The following is a 21,638-nucleotide window of genomic DNA, read 5'->3' as shown; positions in this document are numbered from 1 at the left end:
TGTCTTTCTCTGCTTTCTGTAAGGTGGGGGTGTGGAATGTGGTCTGTCTCTTCTATTATCGGCACAAGGTCCTCTGCACACAACATTCTCTTCATGATTCAGCAGTATGAAATGTCAAGAAACAGTGTAACACATTCAACAGTGTCGAGTAATACAGGTCAATCCAATAGATCTAATGATTTTCACACTCTTTTAAGTCAGAAGTATAATGCAAACTAAGACTACATACTGATCACACACTCTATGTTAAAGGGTATCATATGATCTACAGCAGTATCATACTTCAACTACTTTGATTACATATATAAGGTAACATATAATAACAGAATAATATCACAATTCCCCCTTTGATCTCTTTTCTTCAAAGAGATCACTTACAACATACACTCCAGCATTGCAAGGTCCAGTTCTTCTTGGTCCTGAGGCCCTCTGTCCCCCTTTAACGGGTGGACCATATGTGGGATGACCTCTGTGTTCACGCAGTTCAGATGCAAGCAAAGTTAGATTTACAACCATAACAGCAGTTACAGATGACACTCCCATCACTCCCCAATTCTCCCACAGCTTTATTTTGGTGCTCCAGTTTTCCACCCCCTTTTTAATGCCCCCTTATACCTTTCAAATGTACTTAGACTAGAACCTCTGTCTAAGGAGCTTTTAACCTTTATTTTTATTGCTGCAGCTACCAGTGTTTTCCAGTTGGGTGATTCTCAGCTTCTTTCTTCGACCTCCGGGGTTAGACCACCCTTTAGTCATTGCACAGTTCTGGGGATTATTCTGCCCCGATTTCAAACAAGGATCTGTGTGTTTTGGGATCACCGCCGTGTCCCCCTTTTTGCCAAGAGTCTCTCGAACCTCGTTGGTCTGGTGTTCCTGGTTTTCGCCAACCCCCTTCATGGTTATTGCTGTGTTTGTGGGATCCATCTTCTCCAGGAGCCCAAACGCCATGACACTTGACCCCAGTTGCTGTCTCGGCAGTCCCTACATCTGTCTCTGCTGTGAAGGGTCCTCACATCTCCGTGTCCCCGTCTGGTGTCTGTTCCTTTCTCTGCAAGAGACAGAAAACCAAAACACCTCTCTCCCTAGCCTTGATAATCTAATATTGTTATCCATTGTTGTTCTAATGATTCAAATTTGGTTTAAAATATTATGTTCAGGACCTATTCTAATCATAATCTATGTGTGTGTAAAAGAAATCAAAAATTAGTGAACCCTTTCTAAGTCTAACACCTTATATGCTTAAGTTTTGCCATAGCTAATTTATTAAACACAGAAATAACGTCATAAGATGTTCATAAACCCATTGTTTGGTGTTCGGACTCAACTTCCCCCTTTTTGACACACTCCCATGTGTCAATTCATTGGAGCTAGACAATTAAAAGAGAAGGTTAGTGACATCATATCTCAGAAAGTATCAGAAATTCTTCTCTCGAGTACCATTGCTCCAGCCTTGTCATCCCAGAGGATCCTCAATCCCGGAAATTTCCCTTCTCCTCATGTAATAAAGTCTGTCATCCTTCCATGCCCTGGTAACTGGTCCATCCAGAGCTGTAACATTTTGAAATGTACATACAACAAGCCAAACCACACCTTGGTCACACCAACCCTTTTCTGCCCTGAAGATGTCCAACGCCATCTTAGTCTGGACCAGGGTTGTAATAGTTTTGCAATTTTCATTAGTTTTTATTTTTATTTAGCTTCGACTTCAGATTTTCAATTTTATATCAGTTTTAATCAGTTTTTACCAATTGTTTGCTAGTTTAGTTTAGTTTTGATTAGTTTCAGTTATAGTTTTAGTTGTGTCTGCAATAATTAAGTGTAGCAAAATCCCAGTCCCATCATATCAGTCATGCTCTTGTGCTTATCCTTGGGTATTGTGACTATTAACTCTTGCAGCACCGGGTGCTCCTAATTTTGGTTCGAGTGAATTTATAAACTTTGTGAAGGGAATTGACTCCTCTGCACACTGGAATAAACATAATCAACATGATCCACATTTTACTGCGTGTTATTTCACCATCTTATTGATTCAAATGCTCCATCCTTATGTGGTTTGCGACATTATGTTTATCCACTCTGTCTCTAAATGTTTGAAGAATTTTCAAGTTTGGGATCAAATTTTAAGAATTTGACCATAAGTGAAAGTTATGGTGTCATCACCCCCTTCGGGGCTTACCTTTCCCAGTTGTGATGATATTCCTCCCTATTCTTTGCAAATACCCCCTGTTGGTGGCGAGAAACTGTTAGTGTGGTCAAGTGGGTGCTCTAGAAACAAAAGCTCAGGACAGAACAGTTATCAGTCATGTACTTCATACAAATTTTGCATATGTTTTATTCCATATTGATCCTCTGAGTGTAATGGTACATTTTAATTTGAATTTATCCAAACTAAACACAATAGGTTTTTCTTTCTCTACTTTGCTCTTGTTCTTTTGCAGTACCACATCCTATCAAATGTCCCTGTCAATTATATTCTACATTTAATACTTACTATTTCAAGTGAGAACCTAAATCACGTGGCCCAATGTTTATTATTGCATATCTCTATTCTGAATGTGGCAAGTCATTCATAGGTATTGTTAAAGTTTTGGCGATTTTCCTCTATAAAATTTAATTGACTTTTTTACAGTGGCCTGCTATGGTTAATAGTAACATATTCCAGTCATGAGTGATATCAATAGTTTTCTCCACTGTAGCATTTGGCATTCCCAATAATATCACATGATACCTTAATCAAAACACAGCTAATCTAGCACAGTTTTCTTAATGCAAACATCAGTAACTCAAAATCAGCAACCACAGTGTTAAGTCTGCAGTTCATACTTATGTGAAGCTACAGTCTCCTCCTCCAGTCTCTCTTATCCTCCTGCTCCTGAAAAAACAAAACAAAGCGAAGCATCCACCCTTCTCTTGTCCGCTGGGTGAATTGTTTATTGGCATTTACTAATCCTAAAGTGGGTGCAGTCATTGTCTCAGTATCAAGTCAGTCAAAACTTTTAGTCGTCAGTCCATCACAGTCCAGTCACATGCATACCTCCATACACATTCATACCAGATGTTGCTGATAATGGAGTCTCACGCGCAACCTATTCGAGCATCCATCATCAGCAAGATGACGTCATCATTTTAAAGGAAAACAATTCCTTGTTGTTTTTTGGGCCGGATTGACTCGGTGCAATCCTTTTAGACTCAGAACTTCTCAGTGTTCCCTATAAGTGAATTTCTCCCAAGCCAATTACAATCATGGAGAAGCACACTTTGCAACTGTTTTTGTAAGAATATTTCATAGCGCTTTAAATTTCAATCTTTCAGGCCTGGTTTAAAGAGCTGATTGTTAAATCATAAACTCACAAAATATCAACATATCACCACCGGTGGATCACACCTCTCCGATTTTCTTATCTCAGTGCACTGTAACAAAAACAAAAACAGACATAACCAACAAAATACTACTAAAATAACACAAACTAGGGCCCGTTGCAGACATGTCCAAGCATAAAACTATCCCTCTCTCGCTTACGAGAAAGAACACAAGCCAAAGCTCACTGATAACATCAAGCTAGCGCTAAGCAAAACCAAAAAATCCACCAGAAATTCACAGGATTCGAGCCGCTTCGAGGCTGTAGCTAAGGACTCCAACGATGCTAATGCTAGCGGCGCTAACGGCTGCAGACAGGAAGATACTGCCAGCACCGGAAACGTGCTCGTCATCTCCGAGCATGAAGTAAGGAGAGCCTTCAAGAGAGTGAACACTAGGAAAGCAGCAGGACCAGACGGCATCCCAGGTCGTATCCTAAGAGACTGCGCATACCAGCTAGCTCCTGTGTTCACTGAGATATTCAACATCTCTTTATCTCAGTCGGTGATCCCCACATGCTTCAAAGAGTCCATCATTGTTCCTGTCCCGAAGAAACCCCACCCTGCTTCTCTCAATGACTATCGCCCTGTAGCCCTCACCTCAGTAGTGATGAAGTGCTTTGAACGCCTGGTCAGAGACTTCATCATTTCTTCACTACCAGACACACTGGACCCACTACAGTTCGCTTACCATCCAAATCGTTCCACAGACGATGCCATCTCTCATCTCCTCCACACATCACTCACTCACTTGGACACTAGAAGGGGGAATTATGTTAAAATGCGCTTCATAGACTACAGCTCTGCATTTAATACCATAATTCCCTCCACACTCACCACCAAGCTGGAGCATCTGGGACTCAGCTCATCTATGTGTCAGTGGATCTCCAACTTCCTAACTGGCAGACCACAGGCAGTAAGGATGGGCGGACATGTCTCAGCCTCCACCACTCTCAGCACTGGAGCCCCCCAGGGGTGTGTTCTGAGCCCCCTGCTGTACTCTTTGTACACATATGACTGTGTGGCCACTACCAGCTCCACCACCATCATCAAGTTTGCTGACGACACCGTCGTGGTGGGCCTGATCTCTGATAACAACGAGACGGCCTACCTGAAGGAGATTAGGAATCTGGAGAACTGGTGCCAGAGGAACAACCTCCTTCTAAACGTCAGTAAGACAAAGGAGCTGATAGTGGACTTCAGCACTAAGCAGGAGAGGAACTACCAGACCCCCCTAATGAACGAGTGCCCAGTGGAGAGAGTGGACAGCTTCAAATACCTCGGAGTTCACATCACGCAGGACCTGTCATGGTCCTGTCACATCAACACCGTGGTGAAAAAGGCCCGACAGCGTCTCTACCACCTCAGACGCTTGAGAGACTTCCAACTGCCCTCCAAGGTGCTCAGGAACTTTTACTCGTGCACCATAGAGAGCATCCTGACGGGAAACATCTTAACCTGGTTCGGGAACAGCACCATGCAGGACAGACGAGCTCTACAGAGGGTTGTGCGGTCAGCTGAGCGCACCATCCGCTCCGAGCTCCCTGACCTGCACTCAATCTACAGCAGGCGGTGCTGGACCAAGGCCAGGAAGATGGTGAAGGACCTCAGCCATCCCAACAACAGACTGTTCTCTCTGCTGAGGTCAGGAAAGCGATTCCGCTCCCTGAAGACCAACACAGAGAGACTGAGGAGGAGCTTCTTCCCGCAGGCGATACGGTCTCTCAATCACACCACCACACAGTACTGACCCACACATACAGTTCTTACACACACTGGACATTCTGGACATTGTTTTCACTTCATCACTTTAAGCATATTTGCACTGCACAAGACATAATGTGGATTGCACAACACTGGTCACTACATTCTTCATTTCCAGTTAATACTTGTACAGCTGCTGTTATTGTGTATATATTTATTTATATTTCTTCATACATTCTTATATAGTTCTATATTGTGTATTTTGTTGTACAGTTATTTTATTTTCAACTTTAATTTATATATTTTATCTTATTCTTTCCCAGTTAAATTTACCCTTCATTCTAAATTGTGTTGTACAGTTATTTCGTTTTTAACCTTAATTTATATTTTATTCCTTCCTAGTTAAATTTACCCTTTTTAATTTTTGTATTTTATAATTTCTTTTTTTTAATTTTATGTGGAGTATTTATTTATATATAAACATATATAAATAAATAAAAAAAATTACATTAGTAATTCATTTTGTGCATAATTTTATATTGTTGTTGATAATAAATTAATTAAAGCAACAAAACAACCTGAAGAGCCGGGAGCCGAAAGAGCCGGTTCTCTAAAAAGAGCTGGAATTCCCATCACTAGTTTCCACCTCATTCCTTTTGTTGTGATAAGCTAGGCTAGGCTAAACATACACTGGACACATACATTCCTGGACTTAGAAAGCTTGTAGTTGGATCTGTTTTCTGTTGTAAATAGTACAGAGCAAAGAGTATCTGCAGCTGAATGGGTCTTTGTGGGAGGACTCTTTTTCTCTTTGTCAGCTCTGTCACTTCTTGGGAATTGTACCTCCCTTTGTCTTCTCAGAACCCAATCTGTTACATTAAAGAGAAATGAGCTCAACTATGCTCCTTAATAATTCCAGCAGGCGAAGGAGAAGTAGCTGGACACTCTCTCTTTTTCTATGTTCTGTTGACTTTCTCTCACTGTTCTCAAATGATGGTTTCATTTATCAAATTTATAGAATCTAATTTAAAAATATCTTCTTTACATACTTACGTCTTGAATAATATTGAAGACCTCATAGCACTCTACCACCCCAATAGAGCACTTTTCTCTCAGACCACTGGTTTACTTGTGGTTCCCAGACTATTTAAAAGTACAGGGTGGGCCATTTATATGGATAACCGTAACAACATGGGAATGGTTGGTGATATTGAAGTCCTGGCACATTAGTATATGTGAGGGGGCAAACTCCTCAAGATGGGTGGTGACCATGGTGGCCATTTAGAAGTCGGCCATCTTGGATACAACTTTTGTTTTTTCAATAGGAAGAGGGCCATGTGACACATCAGACTTATTGGTAATGTCACAAGAAAAACAATGGTGTGCTTGGTGCTTGGGACCAGGAAGCAGAGCTGCAGTCTTACACGCCTCTCTGCAGCTTCTCCCCTCCTGCTACCCCCCCCCCCACCCAAAACCTCATCCCCTCAGAGACTGTGTCAGCTCGCAAACAGACAGAAAATAAGCAAAGAATGACTTAAACATAAGGCAAATCTGATGAAAGCCTGATTTTTAGCTTTGTCCAGCCTAGCTGGAAAACTTAAAAAAAATTGTAATATTTGTTATTATCACCCATGTAGATGCTAAAAATGACAGCCTCAACACGTAAAAGTGATACGTGACCAACTCAGTTGGTTTCTCTCAAAATGTAAAAGAACCCACCCACCACTTTAATCACACTCTAGATCTTGTTTTAACATATGGCATAGAAACTGAACATTTAACAGTGTTTCCTGAAAACCCTCTCCTGTCTGATCATTTCCTGATAACATTTACATTTACAATAATTGATTACACAGCAGTGGAGAGTAGACTTTATCAAAGTAGATGTCTTTCTGAAAGCGCTGTAACTACGTTTAAGAATATAATCCACCCACTGTTATCATCTTCAATGCCCTGTACCAACACATAGCAGAGCAGCTATCTGAACGCTACTCCAACAGGGGTTGATCATCTTGTTAATAATTCTTCCTCCTTAGTACGTACGACTCTGGAGCTCCAGTAGAAAAGAAAGCCTCAAATCACAAGTACTTGACTCCCTGGTATAATTCTCGAATGCACACCTTAAATCAGATAACTCATAAGCTGGAGAGGAAATGGCATCTCACAAATTTAGAAGATCATCATTGCTGGAATTGGAAACACTCTCAAATCACTGAGAGCTGCAGAATTATATGAGATTTAAAGAGAACAGCATTCAGTGACAATATCCAACTTTGGGGATGTAGAGTTTTCTTCATCCACTCTGTCAATGAAGTAGTATGCTCTAGCCATCTTAATCACTTAAATGGACAGAATTTGGGGGTTTTGTGTGCAAGACATTTTTAAATAATTCAAGAACTTCATACTGAAAAGTGATGGCAGTTGTCTCACTGAAAGGAACAGCAGCTTCATGTCAAACAATTTGAGACTTAAACACAGGGGACATGACAGACTCACACACTGAAGACACGGCAATATGAACAACATAGTGAGGAGAAACTTAAACATACCACTAAACGGGGAAACAGAACTCAACAACATAGAACCAGCTGAAGCCTAAACTCAATAACTATAAAAACTAGAACATTATAACACAAAAGTCACCAAACTCAGAATGCTGGGTAAAAAAACCCAGAACCATGACACATGGTATAAATCTCAAACACTGTAACAATGTAAACACTGTTCACTCTCATATACAGACTGAGGTGAAACCTGCACAGCGTATTCTGTAAAGAACTACAGTAACTATATGGACTGTGTATTGTGTCTACAGATGGTGTGTGTTAATTTACCCCTGTGCTGGTCAAAGCCTTCTGCTGATGTGTGAAAATGTTGTTCACATCCTCTGTCAGTGTTATTTGGTTCTTTCTGTGCGGACTCAGCAGGCCCAGCCAGGGAAGACCAGAAAGCAATAACTGTGTATGAGGAAAGCAATAACTTGGTTGGCCCCCTTATCAATTCAGACCCGAGTGGAATAATCAGCAGCTTGAATCAGAATGAAGAAAAAAGCTGAACTGATAATATGTGAAATGTCATCAAGAGAAGAGCAATAATAAAGGAATCAGTGAGGTGCAGTTGTTTTTGCACTTGTGTTGTTTCATTCAGAGATCAGAGTGTAGTTTCCTGTGCACGCTCACTCATTCACACACTCACTCACTCACTCACTCAAGGCCATTTCTACACAGGCTGTCAGCTGGGCCTGAGTTAGGCCTGTCTCTCGAATCATTATTTTCTTTTCTTACTTTTATTCTTATTCATCATTTTACCCAAACATCTTTATATTTAACTGATTATGTTCTGATCAATATTGAACATATTTAACTGTCAGCAAATTTCTCTCTGGATCATAATTCTGTGTTTAACCCTTACAACATTTAACACTATTTTTCATGTTCAAAAGTATAATGACAGATTAGTGACACAGTTCTCATCTTCTCAAACACGAATAAAAAGTTTGATGATGGATCATGTCTACACATTATTACAGTTTTTGTCCGTTGCTTGAACACATTTTGCAAAACTTCGCTCATTGTGCCAAAACTCTAAACACAAGTAAACATGACACAACCCTGGGAAATATACCATTCACATCTGTGCCAAACTGAAACTCTACTCTCAAAACCTAAACTCTGCTGTCGAAACCTAACATTCCTTTGTCAAAATGTAACTCTGTTGACAAAATGACACATACCTGCATCACATGCAAACACTTACAGATCAGGGGGAACACACTAGTCTACTTCATATAAAACACTGCAGTCTTTGATTTTCATTGTTTATTCAGAAGGCATATTTTCAAACAACCAAAAACGCAAATAGGCCTACTCAATATTGTACATTGCAGTACCATGAATTCAGATAAAGTTAAAAAAAACAAAAGAACAACATAATACAGTAATAGAAAAAACACTATACTGTAAACACAAAACATTATGACAATTGTGCATAAGTGGGCTCATGGATCCCGCCGTCTGTTGGGGTCTGGCCACAGGACCTCATCAACATCGCAAGCAATGTCTTCTCCCGCTGGGCACCGGGGAAAATATCCTCTTGCATGTCGAAACCATCCATGGATTGCTGTCACCTGAATGTCGCCGCAGGCCTGTTCCATTGCCTGCAGAAGAGGCATGCGGGCATGTGGTTGGCGGTCATATACACGCCATCTCCAAGCCGAAAAAAAATTACTCTATAGGGTTTAAAAATGGTGAGTAAGGGGGCAAGTATACCACTTCAAGTTGGCTGTGGTTGGAGAACCAGGCCTGGACCAGAGCAGCCCGATGGAAACTGACATGATCCCATATCACCACAAACCTGGGCTGATCTGTTCTGTACAACTATATCATGGAGAGCATCTAGAAATGTGAGTATATGTTGGCTATTGTATGGACCTAGTTTTGCATGATGGTGCAGAAGCCCTCGAAGGCTTATGGCGGCACACAATGTGATGTTTCCCCCGCGCTGCCCTGGGACGTGCACAATTGGCCTTTGGCCAGTTACATTACGACCCCGTCATCTTGTTTTGCACAGGTCGAATCCAGCTTCATCAATGAAAATGAATTCATGAGGCTGTGCAGCTCCATCCATGGCCAAGATTCTCTGTAAAACAAAGAGAACATATTACTGCACTACAGTGCTACACATACAGAACCCTCACCCATCACACAGGTACCTGTGTAGCTCTCAGGATGGATTCATGTGGTACTGAGTTTTCCCAAGATGCGTCTGATGGTGGTGATGCTCACATGGTTTATGTTGTTGAACACTCGCCTGTCTGCAAGTATTTGCTTTCGTAGCTGGTGGAGACGAATGGCATTGTCTGCCCTCACTAGGTCCACAACGGCAAGTTCCTGCTGTTGTGTGAACAGGCGTTGGCGTCCCACCCCAGAAGGTCTTCGAGTCATTCTAGAGAAATACAACCACATATTGTCATCGCTTTGCTTATTTGTCTTACAGTACTTTACTGTATATACTGTATCATCCACTGTACAACACTGTACTTCAATATAAGTAATCATGGTATGTTTCACAGAAACTACCACTTTGGCTGCAAAAGGAGCATTAGCACCCTGCAGTACCCTGTACACTTGATATGGTGATATACTGTAGAACAGTGCTATAAAAACCATCTGAGTAGAGTAGAAGGTAGAGAGGTGAAGACAGACCTGTTTCCTAGTTGGAATGTTCTTACAGTTTTTTCTGATTGCTTAAGCACATTTTTTGTAACTATTGGCTAATTTTGCAAAACTCTTCACACAAATAAGAAAACCTGTCACCCAATAATCAAAACATTGTAGTTCTCTTGCAAAAGCAAACACAGCTAGATTGCAGTTTTTCTCAAATGTTAAAACACAAAAGCCAATCCTGTAACCCAAATGACCAGTAGTCTAAACACATTTACTAAATGTAGCCACTATTCCAGTACCATAAACACATGTCACATGAAGACACAATTCACAAAACACAACCCTCTGTACTCATAAATCTAAACACATTTTTCCTTGCTAAAACACATGTTGCAAAACAACTCTGCTCATATTCTCAAATGAAAGCCCATGTGATGCAAAATGCTTGCCACAGTCACCAATCTTTGAACACAGGGAACACACCTGGCGTCAGTCACTACACACAACGACTCAAAATTGAAGACACCTGTTGCTAATGATGTGACCCCACCTATAAAAGCATAGTTTGGTGAAGATGCCAAACAATCACAATGGATGAAGGCATTCGAGCGTGCGGAAGGTGAAGAGCTGCAGGCCAAAGAGGAAGAGGGGTTGAGATCAGAGGAGGAAGAGGTGAAGGCCTAAGAAGAAGAGGAGTTCGGAGTAGAGGAGGAAGAGAAGGAGGCCAACAAGAGAGAGGAGAAGGTCCAGGTGGGAGAAGAAGACAACCTCGCACCATCATAACAGATGATATGCGAGCAACAGTAATTGATCATGTCATTGTCCATGGCATGACAATGGCTGAAGCGGGACGAAGAGTACATCCAAACCTGAGTAGGTTCACCGTGGCCACCACTATCAAGGCATTTAGACAACACAACAGGTGTAGTACGCTATTGCTTTCTTTGTCACACTACAGTTTTACAGGCCTGTGAAAGTGGTCTGTTACTTTACATGTAGTTTTACATATAAATCAGTCAATTGGCAACACATGTTTCTTTCTTTAGAGCTGAAAGAATGCCACATAGAGGTGGGAGGGTTGCCATATTCACAGCGGCACAAGAAACCCTCATTGCAGATATGGTCCGTGAGAACAACTGCATTAGACTCCGAGAGATCAGAGACAAAGTCATTGCAGATAATGTAAACTTTGAGAACATTGATGCTGTCAGCGTGTCCACAATAGACCGAGTTCTCCGGCGCCAACAGATGAGGATGAAACAGGTCTACAGGGTTCCCTTTGAGCGCAACTCTGCGCGACACATAGAACAACGTTACGAGTATGTGCAAGTACGTATACATCCATGTCCACAGTACAGTTAGTGGACATACTGTGTTGCTTAGTGGCCTACATGAAGAACATGAAGAAGGCGGCTTTCAGGAGCAAAGTGAAGGAGGAGATGAAAGCAGCACAGCGGGAGGTGAAACGCTGCCTGAGGGAAGCAAAGGACACCTACAGGAGGAAGGTGGAGCAGAAGTTGGAGAGGAACAATATGAGGGAGGTCTGGAATGGTGTGAAAACCATCACAGGCCACAACACCAAGAAAAGCACAGTGGGGGGGACTGTGGAGAAGGCAAACGAACTCAACAACTTCTTCAACAGGTTTGACCAGCCCACAACCCCCCCACCCTCACCCTCACCTTCACTACAGAGTCCTCTCCCCACTCTCCTGCCTCCCTCGCTTCCCCCCCTTCCTGACACCATGACACCCCCCCCCCCTCCAATCCCTCTCTCAGCAGCAAGACATCTCCCCCCCTCCCCTCCTCCCAAACATCTCCCAGTGTCACAGTGGATCAGGTCAGGAGGCAACTGAGGAAGCTTCGCCCCAGAAAGGCAGCAGGCCCAGACAAGGTGTGTCCTAGGATGCTAAAGGCATGTGCTGCTAAACTTGGGGAGCCGCTACAACGAGTCTTCAACCTCAGTCTGCGACTGGGGAGAGTGCCCGCCCTATGGAAGACATCCTGCATCGTCCCGGTCCCCAAAAAGAATGGGCCCAATGAGCTGAATGACTTCCGACCGGTGGCACTGACGTCACATCTTATGAAGACTCTAGAGCGGCTCTTCCTCAACCTCCTCCGACCACAGGTACAACATGCCCAGGACCCACTACAGTTTGCATACAAGGCGGGTGTCGGAGTGGAGGATGCCATCCTGTACCTCCTACACAGAGCCCACTCACACCTGGATGGGGGAAAAGGCACGGTCAGGATCCTGTTTCTTGACTTTTCCAGTGCCTTTAATACCATCCGGCCCTGTATGCTTCAGGAAAAACTGAACAGGATGGAGGTGGACCCCTGCCTGGTGGCTTGGATCTCCGACTACCTCACCGACAGACCACAGTACGTCAGGCTGAAGGACATCACGTCTGACACAGTGGTCAGCAGCACAGGAGCACCACAGGGAACTGTGCTGTCCCCTCTTCTCTTCACCCTGTACACCTCTGACTTCTGCTACAACTCTGAATTATGCCATATTCAGAAGTTTGCAGATGACACGGCCATCATGGGGTGTATCTGGGATGATCAGGAAGAGGAGTACAGAAGTCTGGTGAGGAACTTTGTCGCATGGAGTCACACAAACCACCTGCAACTCAACACCTCAAAGACCAAGGAACTGGTTGTGGACTTCGGGAGGTCTAGAGCAGGTCCACTGCCAGTTCAGATAGAGGGGGAGGAGGTGGAGGTGGTCAACAAGTACAAGTACCTCGGGCTGTGGATGGACAATAAACTGGACTGGTCATGCAACACAGAGCACCTGTATAAAAAAGCCCAAAGCCGACTGTACTTCCTCAGGAGGCTGAGGTCTTTTAACATCTGCAGGAAGCTCCTGAGGATGTTTTACCAGTCAGTGGTTGCTGGAGTACTTTTCTATGCTGTGGTGTGCTGGGGGAGCAGCACAGCAAAGAGGGACTCATCCAGGCTGGAGAAACTGATCAGGAGGGCTAGCTCTGTGGTCGGCATGAAGCTGGACACTCTGGTGACAGTGGCAGAGAAAAGGACATTAAAGAAACTGATGGACATTATGAACAATGCTGGGCATCCTCTGCACACGGCCATAAACAACCAGAAGAGTCTGTTCAGTGACAGGTTGCTTCTCCCCAAGACAAGAACTAACAGACTTAAAAACTCCTTTGTCCCACACGCCATCAAACTGTTTAACTCCTCTCTGGAGGGGAGAGGGAGGGGAAACAGGAGGACAAAGGAGGGGGGAACAACTAAGCTGTAGTGCCTCTTCACCTCACTGTACAATACCTTGTGCAATACTTTTTGTAAATAGTCAACAGTGCAATAGACTCAATACTTGAAATGTGCAATTCACTTGTATTTTTATTTTTTATTCCTATTTATTCTATTTATCCCCTTTGTATATTTTATTTATATTTGTCTCTGTATTTATATATATGTGTGTGTGTGTGTGTGTGTGTGTGTATATATATATATATATATATATATATATAACAGTTCTGTAACTGTAACTTTGGTCGTTGCTGTGCTTTTTTTGGAAGTCGAATTTCCCAGAGGAACCCACCCGAGGGATTAATAAAGTTCTATCTTATCTTATCTCTTATCTTATCTTACATTACTTCTGGACAATACTGTGCTACCTGATTGACCGTTCTGAACACCTGTACGCTTTTCCATGTTCACAGAGGATAATGCAGTTGGACGCGATGGCCAGACCCCATGAGTACCTCTTCCTGGATGAGGCTGGCTTCAACCTCCAGAAACAAAGGCGAAGAGGCCGTAACATCATTGGCCAAAGAGCCATCTATGAGGTTCCTGGCCAACGGGGGGGTAATATTACTCTTTGTGCAGCTATGGGTATGGAGGGGCTTGTCCTTGGGTCTTACAACACCCAACGTCTCCTCATCTTCCTAGAGGAGCTAAAAGACATCATCCTGGACCATCAACAACACCATCCTAGGCTAGCACATCACATGTATGTGATCATTTGGGACAACATCCGCTTCCACAAAACACACCAAATCAGAGAGTGGTTCACCACCAACAGTGACCACTTTTTAAACGTCTGTCTGCCACCCTACTCCCCTTTCCTGAACCCTATAGAGGAGTTCTTCTCATCATGGAGATGGAAGGTGTATGACAGACAGCCATACACAAGAGAGAACCTTGTACGGGCAATGGAGCTGGCCTGTGCTGACATCCCAGTGGAGGCCTTCCAGGGATGGATTCGCCATTCCAGGGCGTTTTTCCCGCGGTGCCTAGCAAGGGACAATATAGCCTGTGATGTGGATGAGGTGATGTGGCCCAATGCAGCTCGGCGACATGATGCCGCACAGTGACTGTGTGTAATATTGTAAAAAGACCGTGTAGACAATAAAAAAGACTTCACACCCTGATCATGTTTCCGAGAGTACTGTTGTGTGTGATAGATTCTGTTTTTGCATTGAGTTGTGTTACAGTAGTGTACGTACATGCAGGATGTTTTTATAGATTTATAGTCTTCATGCGAAACTCACAAATCTAAATGCCTAATCCTCTGCAGGGTTCTATGACGATCCGTTACTGTACAGTTTATAAAAATATGCATTGGCAGTTATGAACCAAAGAACCTTCTCACAAATTGAGCATTGTGTTTTCAATTGTTTTGCTGTAGTGTGTAATGCTGTGTATAGTGTTTACAGTTTTGACAGCTTTGAGCTGCTCTCTTGGTGTGGGAGTTTGAGTTTTGCAGTGGGAAGGTGTGGTTGTGTTTATGTAGCTTTAGAGAAGGGTGTTGTGTTTGGACATTGGGGGACCTGGTGGTAACGTTTGTGACATGTGTTTTAGCATTTGAGAAAAACTGTAACTCTTCACACCTTCGTAAAAATGGTGTTTCCGTATCAAACAGTTAACACAAGCCATCACCTACTAGGCACACAATGCACCAACTACACACTGATGGTATGAATACAAAACACATCTGGCTTTTGCTTCCTCTGTGCACAAGGTAGGCTATGTCAGTTTGAGCTCATACTTCTGTCATAGATCCGTAAGCATAGAGGGATCCAAACTTCAAGTACTGGTGTTTATTCAAACACATCAAAACAAACACAAGTGTTTATTTCCAAGTATAGGATTATTTGCAATCGCCATAATGACTATATGGGTTACTTGGTCTGCAGTGAACATGCTTCCTCTGCCCCCAGCATCTGGTCATCTAGCAATTCTGTAAAGTAACAATTTCAGTATTTTTACATCAATGGTATTGGTGTGTTTCTCATTGGCATACGGCAGTGCTACAAATCTTTGTGCGAAGTGACTGTACTAACCGATTCTCATTTCAAGATGTCCTTATCAGAATCAGAATCAGAATGGGGTTTATTGCCAAATGTTGAGCAGGTTTACAACATTAGGAAATTGCTGCGGTGCTTCAGTGCAAACATGCTGTCATAAATAGCTCTTAAATAGACATGAAAAAAAATAAAAGTAGGGATAAGAATTAAAAGTGCTACGTGGAAAGATATGTGCATGAGATATACATGAGATATATACATGAGAATAAGAATTAAGAGTGCTACGTTGAAAGATATATACATGAGTGCAGGTGGTGATCAGTGCCAAACATAGAATGATGCAGTGACACAGCGTAGGGTCATGTGTTAGTAGCGGGAACAGTCATATGGTTATTGTTCATGTGTCCAACAGCAGAGGGGAAGAAACTGTTCTTATGGCGAGAGGTTCTGGTGCGAATGGACCGGAGCCTCCTGCCTGAGGGGAGCAGGTCAAACAGACTGTGTCCAGGGTGAGAAGGGTCAGCTGAGATCCGAGCTGCACGCCTCAGTGTCCTGGAGGTGTACAGGTCCTGCAAAGATGGGAGTCTGCAGCCAATCACCTTCTCAGCAGAGCGCACAACACGCTGCAGTCTCTGTTTGTCCCTGATAGTGGCTCCACACGCTGATGGAGGAGGTGAGGATGGACTCGATGATTGCAGTGTAGAACTGCATCATCGTCCGTGTTGGCAGGTTGAATTTCTTCAGCTGCCTCAGGAAGTACATCCTCTGCTGGGCTTTCTTGATGACGGAGGTGATGGTGGGCTCCCACTTCAGGTCCTGGGTGATGGTGGTACCCAGGAAGCGGAATGAGTCCACAGAGGTGATGGGGGTGTCAGTCAGGATGATGGGGGGGAGTGGGGCTGTGTGCTTCCTGAAGTCCACAATAATCTCCACTGTCTTCTGGGCATTCAGCACCAGGTTGTTGTGGCTGCACCAGGACACCAGACGTTCAACCTCCCTCCTGTAGGCAGACTCGTCCCCGTCCGAGATGAGTCCAATAACGGTGGTGTCATCTGCAAACTTGATTAGCTTGACAGACTGGTGGGTGGAGGTGCAGCAGTTGGTGTACAGGGAGAAGAGCAGAGGAGAAAGAACACAGCCCTGAGGGGAGCCGGTGCTGATGGTCCGGGAGTCCGAGACATTCTTTCCCAGCCTCACATGCTGCTTCCTGTCCGTCAGGAAGTCAGTGATCCACCGGCAGATGGGATCAGGCACATTCATCTGGGAAAGCTTGCCTCGGAGATGGTCTGGAAGGATGGTGTTGAAGGCAGAGCTGAAGTCCACAAACAGGATCCTGGCGTAGGTTCCTGGGGAGTCCAGATGCTGCAGGATGAAGTGTAGGGCCATGTTGATGGCGTCGTCTACAGACCTCTATATGCAAACTGCAGGGGGTCCAGGAGGGGGGCCGTGAGGGTCCTGAGATGGGAGAGAACTAGGCGCTCAAAAGACTTCATGACCACAGATGTCAGAGCCACGGGTCTGTAGTCATTTAGTCCAGTGATCCTAGGTTTCTTGCTACAGTGTAGCAGCTCGAGTTAGGCTGGACCCGTTGGCCAGCTACCCTCAGGGACATTCCACAGTTGATTACATGGTCCACTATTGTAGCTCTGATGTCATCAGCAATTCTATTTCTTACTCTTCCTACTCTTCCTCTCCCCCCTCCTCATCCTCCTCTCCCCCCTCCTCATCCTCCTCTCCCCCTCCTCGTCCTCCTCTTGGTCCTCCTTGTCCTTGTTGTCCTCTTCATCCTACTTCTTCACCTCCACGTCCTCTTCCTCAGCCTCCTCTACTTCTCACTCTTCCTGCTCCCTACATTGTACTCCATACACAGAGCTTACCTGTATTATAGTGCTTAGGCTGATTGCAAAGTGAACTAATTATTAAACTAAAAAAGCTTTCACATGTGACAGTGTGCCAGACAGTTGGCAAAATAGTGTAAATAATGTCCGTACATGTGTATAGTTTTGCTAGGAGTGCGTTGATCATTTGGGAATTGAGTGTAAAGCAGTGAGTTGTGTTTACAGTTCTGCAAAAAGAGTGCTGTGCAGTGGATTGTAGCTACAGGTTTGCAAAGTGTGTGTTACAAAATGGCAAACTAAGTGCAAAGCAGTGTTTGTGCTTTTAGTTTTGCAAACTCAGTGAGTGGTTTTGCTATAAGTATCAATAGTTTTAGAAATTGTGCTGTAAGAATCACAGTTAGGGTTTAAGCATTCAGAAAAACTGTATTACAGATGCCACTGTGAAGCAGCTTAGATGTGGGTGGACTCTCTGCCCAGCTTCCCTCATAGCCAGTCCGTGGTTGATGACATGGTCCACCAAAGTTGCTCTTATATCATCGGAAATATGGGTCTGTGCATGGCCTCTTCGAATTCCTCCTCCTCCTCCTCCTCTTGCTCTCCCTCCATCCATGCTTGCAAAGTTCTTGAATTGGCTGAACTGAGGGCTTTTTGTAGTTGGCTAATTGGTGTTCAGTTTTGCAAGTAAGTGCCTTCAGGTGTGTATTTGAGTGGTTGCAATTACCCGATGTGTTTTGCATTTTGGATACATGTGTTTTCCAAATGGCATTTTGTGAACGAAGTGTCTTATGTATGAAATAGAGTGTAGTATGCAGGACCATGTGTGTTGCATAATTGCAACTAGGGTGCAAAGCAGCGCTTTTGTTTAAGGTATGAGTACATGTGTTTGAGGTATGGTGACACAAGCTTCAAGTTGTGTTACTTTAGTCTAAGCATGGGTTTATGGTAAATGGTAAATGGCCTGCATTTGTATAGCGCTTTTCTAGTCCATAGGACCCCAAAGCGCTTTACACTACATTCAGTCATTCACCCATTCACACACACATTCACACACTGGCGATAGCAAGCTACATTGTAGCCACAGCTGCCCTGGGGCGCACTGACAGAGGCGAGGCTGCCGGACACAGGCGCCACCGGGCCCTCTGACCACCACCAGTAGGCAAACACGGGGTTAGTATCTTGCCCAAGGATATTTGGCATGCAGCCAGGATGCAGCCTGGGATCGAACCACCGACCTTCTGATTAGTGGCTGACCTGCTCTGCCACCTGAGCTACAGCCACCCCGTTGGTTTGTAGTGTTCAAGCAACGGGCAAAAACTGTAATTCCGGTTCTTTCGGATTCTTTAGGGCCAAAAAGACACGGCTCAAAAGTGGTCTTTTACTTGTGATCTTTATTTTACATACCCAGGATATGGAGACCTGAGCACACAGCACACAACCCCAGGTCTGAAGCACAAACGGAAGCCTAGGTATTTATATACTTGCTCTCTAGTGTGCATCAAACAGCCTAGTTGGTTTCACTTTCACTTGATTCTCCACTGAACAAAAATATAAACGCAACACTATTGTTTTTGCTCCCATTCCCCATGGGATGGACGTAGAGACCTAAAATTCATTCCAGATACACAATATAACCATCCCTCCCAAACAGTGGTCACAAATCAGTCCAAATGTGTGGTAGTGGGCACATCTGCTATATTGAGATAATCCATCCCACCTCACAGGTGTGCCACATCAGGATGCTGATCTGACATCATGAGTAGTGCACAGGTGTACCTCAGACTGCCCACAACAAAAGGCCACCCTGGAATGTGCAGTTTTGTCTCACAGCAAAATGCCACAGATGCCACAAGCAATGAGGGAGCGTGCAATTGGCATGCTGACAGCAGGAATGTCAACCAGAACAGTGCTATAAAAACCATCTGAGTAGAGTAGAAGGTAGAGAGGTGAAGACAGACCTGTTTCCTAGTTGGAATGTTCTTACAGTTTTTTCTGATTGCTTAAGCACATTTTTTGTAACTATTGGCTAATTTTGCAAAACTCTTCACACAAATAAGAAAACCTGTCACCCAATAATCAAAACATTGTAGTTCTCTTGCAAAAGCAAACACAGCTAGATTGCAGTTTTTCTCAAATGTTAAAACACAAAAGCCAATCCTGTAACCCAAATGACCAGTAGTCTAAACACATTTACTAAATGTAGCCACTATTCCAGTACCATAAACACATGTCACATGAAGACACAATTCACAAAACACAACCCTCTGTACTCATAAATCTAAACACATTTTTCCTTGCTAAAACACATGTTGCAAAACAACTCTGCTCATATTCTCAAATGAAAGCCCATGTGATGCAAAATGCTTGCCACAGTCACCAATCTTTGAACACAGGGAACACACCTGGCGTCAGTCACTACACACAACGACTCAAAATTGAAGACACCTGTTGCTAATGATGTGACCCCACCTATAAAAGCATAGTTTGGTGAAGATGCCAAACAATCACAATGGATGAAGGCATTCGAGCGTGCGGAAGGTGAAGAGCTGCAGGCCAAAGAGGAAGAGGGGTTGAGATCAGAGGAGGAAGAGGTGAAGGCCTAAGAAGAAGAGGAGTTCGGAGTAGAGGAGGAAGAGAAGGAGGCCAACAAGAGAGAGGAGAAGGTCCAGGTGGGAGAAGAAGACAACCTCGCACCATCATAACAGATGATATGCGAGCAACAGTAATTGATCATGTCATTGTCCATGGCATGACAATGGCTGAAGCGGGACGAAGAGTACATCCAAACCTGAGTAGGTTCACCGTGGCCACCACTATCAAGGCATTTAGACAACACAACAGGTGTAGTACGCTATTGCTTTCTTTGTCACACTACAGTTTTACAGGCCTGTGAAAGTGGTCTGTTACTTTACATGTAGTTTTACATATAAATCAGTCAATTGGCAACACATGTTTCTTTCTTTAGAGCTGAAAGAATGCCACATAGAGGTGGGAGGGTTGCCATATTCACAGCGGCACAAGAAACCCTCATTGCAGATATGGTCCGTGAGAACAACTGCATTAGACTCCGAGAGATCAGAGACAAAGTCATTGCAGATAATGTAAACTTTGAGAACATTGATGCTGTCAGCGTGTCCACAATAGACCGAGTTCTCCGGCGCCAACAGATGAGGATGAAACAGGTCTACAGGGTTCCCTTTGAGCGCAACTCTGCGCGACACATAGAACAACGTTACGAGTATGTGCAAGTACGTATACATCCATGTCCACAGTACAGTTAGTGGACATACTGTGTTGCTTAGTGGCCTACATGAAGAACATGAAGAAGGCGGCTTTCAGGAGCAAAGTGAAGGAGGAGATGAAAGCAGCACAGCGGGAGGTGAAACGCTGCCTGAGGGAAGCAAAGGACACCTACAGGAGGAAGGTGGAGCAGAAGTTGGAGAGGAACAATATGAGGGAGGTCTGGAATGGTGTGAAAACCATCACAGGCCACAACACCAAGAAAAGCACAGTGGGGGGGACTGTGGAGAAGGCAAACGAACTCAACAACTTCTTCAACAGGTTTGACCAGCCCACAACCCCCCCACCCTCACCCTCACCTTCACTACAGAGTCCTCTCCCCACTCTCCTGCCTCCCTCGCTTCCCCCCCTTCCTGACACCATGACACCCCCCCCCCCTCCAATCCCTCTCTCAGCAGCAAGACATCTCCCCCCCTCCCCTCCTCCCAAACATCTCCCAGTGTCACAGTGGATCAGGTCAGGAGGCAACTGAGGAAGCTTCGCCCCAGAAAGGCAGCAGGCCCAGACAAGGTGTGTCCTAGGATGCTAAAGGCATGTGCTGCTAAACTTGGGGAGCCGCTACAACGAGTCTTCAACCTCAGTCTGCGACTGGGGAGAGTGCCCGCCCTATGGAAGACATCCTGCATCGTCCCGGTCCCCAAAAAGAATGGGCCCAATGAGCTGAATGACTTCCGACCGGTGGCACTGACGTCACATCTTATGAAGACTCTAGAGCGGCTCTTCCTCAACCTCCTCCGACCACAGGTACAACATGCCCAGGACCCACTACAGTTTGCATACAAGGCGGGTGTCGGAGTGGAGGATGCCATCCTGTACCTCCTACACAGAGCCCACTCACACCTGGATGGGGGAAAAGGCACGGTCAGGATCCTGTTTCTTGACTTTTCCAGTGCCTTTAATACCATCCGGCCCTGTATGCTTCAGGAAAAACTGAACAGGATGGAGGTGGACCCCTGCCTGGTGGCTTGGATCTCCGACTACCTCACCGACAGACCACAGTA

The 21,638-nt window shown here is 44.3% G+C and overlaps 1 protein-coding gene across 4 annotated transcripts in view; it reads left to right on the top strand.

The window, feature by feature from the left end:
* The window catches only part of LOC309707008 (receptor-type tyrosine-protein phosphatase gamma-like), a 410,561-nt gene that overhangs the window by 151,325 nt on the left and 237,598 nt on the right, over positions 1-21,638 (top strand). The window lies entirely within an intron of this gene.

The sequence above is a fragment of the Aulonocara stuartgranti genome (assembly GCF_965226115.1).
Source record: "Aulonocara stuartgranti genome assembly, chromosome: 5".
NCBI lineage: Eukaryota > Metazoa > Chordata > Actinopteri > Cichliformes > Cichlidae > Aulonocara > Aulonocara stuartgranti.
The sequence above is the reverse complement of the archived record's forward strand: the minus strand, read 5'-3'. Positions and strand labels throughout refer to the sequence as shown.